The sequence below is a fragment of the Lupinus angustifolius genome, chromosome LG06 (assembly GCF_001865875.1).
Source record: "Lupinus angustifolius cultivar Tanjil chromosome LG06, LupAngTanjil_v1.0, whole genome shotgun sequence".
NCBI lineage: Eukaryota > Viridiplantae > Streptophyta > Magnoliopsida > Fabales > Fabaceae > Lupinus > Lupinus angustifolius.
In genome coordinates this window covers 28,849,103-28,851,736 of record NC_032014.1, presented here as the reverse complement: position 1 = coordinate 28,851,736, position 2,634 = coordinate 28,849,103, and the positions used below count along the sequence as shown (strand labels likewise).

At 31.0% G+C, this 2,634-nt stretch overlaps 1 long non-coding RNA gene across 1 annotated transcript; it reads right to left on the bottom strand.

The window, feature by feature from the left end:
• On the bottom strand, window positions 687-2,634 carry LOC109351029. Its single transcript, XR_002108173.1, has 2 exons — window positions 2,522-2,634; window positions 687-1,207 (listed from the first exon to the last, which is right to left on the bottom strand). It is a non-coding gene; the product is annotated as an uncharacterized LOC109351029 (long non-coding RNA).

Below are 2,634 nucleotides of genomic sequence, written 5' to 3'. Positions count from 1 at the left end.
TTACTAGGAACATTGTACTTTTGCCTTTACTTATTTACTTGATTGGAGAGTTAGCCCAGGCACTACATTAAGATTATTCTTTAGTAATTAAGAGGTCACAAAGTTTAAATCCTGGAAATAGTCTACTATTTATGGGAGTAAGACTGCATATGTCTATTCTATCTTGATCCTACTATTTATGGGAGTAAGTACTGATTCTGATATGAGCATCGGATATGATATGTATCTTATATGTCGATAGACATTTTCTTGAAAATGTAGGATACAATATGTTTGGGGTACGCATATAAAATATGTACATAAAATCCATAAAACATAATAAACATATTATTATTATGAATTTGCAAATAAGGAACATATTTGTAGACATCACTAAATATAAAATGAAATTTATATTGTCTTAATAAGATGGTCAACCATGTTTAATCGATGATTAACATTATGCATATGCACTTCGTATTCATTATTTGTGCAATACATGTGTTTTGTTTTATTTCTCTTGCTACAAGTCCACTTGGTAGATTGTATATTATGTTTCTCTTTTCTACTTAATTGATTGCATTATGCCTTTCTCTCTTTTAAAATGCTATTGTGGTATTTTGGGTGTCTATGAGGTATCAACAAAACATTTTAAGAGTATCATAGAGTATCTGGATAGTATCGGATCTATAAATTATTTATTTTTCAAAAATATAATTTCGATACGCAGTGGGTACATATCGATGAAATATCAGAGATCATTGGTATCGGATATGTGAAGGTTATTGACGTGTCAATGCTTCATAGGATTTGAGCAATTAAATTTAAAACTAAAGATTTTCATTTTTGCCATCCTAAGTGTGGTATTTTTCTCACTATCATACATGAATAGTTTGCTGAAGTGGTAAATGAGCTGCTTTTTCAGGGAGAAAATGTTACTTCCCAAAAGAATTGATCAAACTCCTCTTGCATTGTCTTGATCCATGATTGGTCATTCAAGTTTTTTCCAGTATCTTTATGTTGTGTCTGACAGGATTTACCATGATAGGAGGTTGCTGAGTTTTAGTATTCTGATTATTAGAAAGTTCCTGAAAGGTTGTGACCTTCACAAGTTTCTGAGGAGTCTTCTGAGTTCTTTCTATATTCTGATCTTACTTTCCCAGTTCTTCACAACTCTCCATTTTTAAATCTAAATTTCTCTGTTTTTTTCTTTTGCAACTTTTCTCTTCTCATGTGTCGCACCCTGATTTTTGGCCGAAACCGGTCACACAACTGATTTGGAGTCGCCACCACGTTTTTGTGGTCAAAACGTAGAAAACCCTTTCGACGCCCAAACATTGGAAAAACTTGGTCTTTGAACTAGATCTCTGGACTTGGGAGTCGGTTACGAATCAGGGAAAGTATTGGCATCCTGTTCACCCGTTATCAAACGGTACCCACAATAATCACATGGAATTAGATATACTAGCATGATAATAAAAATAATACTCAAGTTGGCACTCTTTCTCTAACCTTAGCACTTAAAAAAAATATTTTTCTCTTATTTGCTTAATTTTATAAAAAAATTATTATTTCAAAGGTTTACATCATAAAATACTAATGATTGTGGCTCTTGATTATTTCAAAGGTTCATGACATAAAATAGTAATGATTTTAACTCTCGATTATTTCAAAAACTCATATCATACCATATTAATGATTGCGACTCTTAATTCAAATATTAAGTATAATTTCAAAAAAAAAAGTATCTTATTTATTGATGGTTCAAATAAATATAATATATTAATTATTGACGACTTTTTTATATTTATAAGAAACGACATTAATGAATAATTGGTTATTTTATTTTTGAAATTTGTCAAAAATAAATTTTTTATTGAAAGTTAGGTAAGACTTTAGAAGATAAGGACAATATTGACTATCTACCAACTCCTCTACCTCTCTCAAATAAAATAAGCACATACAAACTATCCCTGAAATATAGAAACTATCCCTGGAATGTAGAGGTATTATTAGGCTGACTTTAAAATCCTTTCCATTTAGCCAATTATTCATAACATATATAGTGAATGTGAGATGAGAAAGTAATGCAATAGCATATGCATTTAAATGTATATGAACATAGCAGTGTTAGTTAGGCATACGACAATAAACTCTAATAAATAAAGAGAAGAAGATAGAGAATTAGAGTGAGTATAAAAACCTAATGGTATTACATTGATTAATGAAAGATGGTTCCAAGAGAAAAGATGCTCCTACCTATTCCTTTTCTTTTCTCTCTCACTATCTCTGACCTTATCTTTCTCTTTCACGGAAAAAAAAATTGGTGAGTATTTTTTGTTGTTAGTAAAGCTGCCCCCCATTGGGTTAGGACTAGGTGGGGCTATTTATAACCTCACTTAGGTTTAGGGTTGAGGTTAATGAAGAGTCTTAAGGTAATTTTTACTTAGTCTTGTGAGTGCTTTTAATTGTGACCTAGTCCCTAAACTTCCTTATAATTTTTCTTTAAAAAAAAAGACTCTGGACGAAATTTGGTATTCACATCATGGTATGGCATATGAGATGTGCTTTGATCATGTGATTGTTAAGTACCAACATATTGATTATCATAAAGAGTCTGAGTTCTCTTATGTTTGTGTCATCTCAAACATGTCT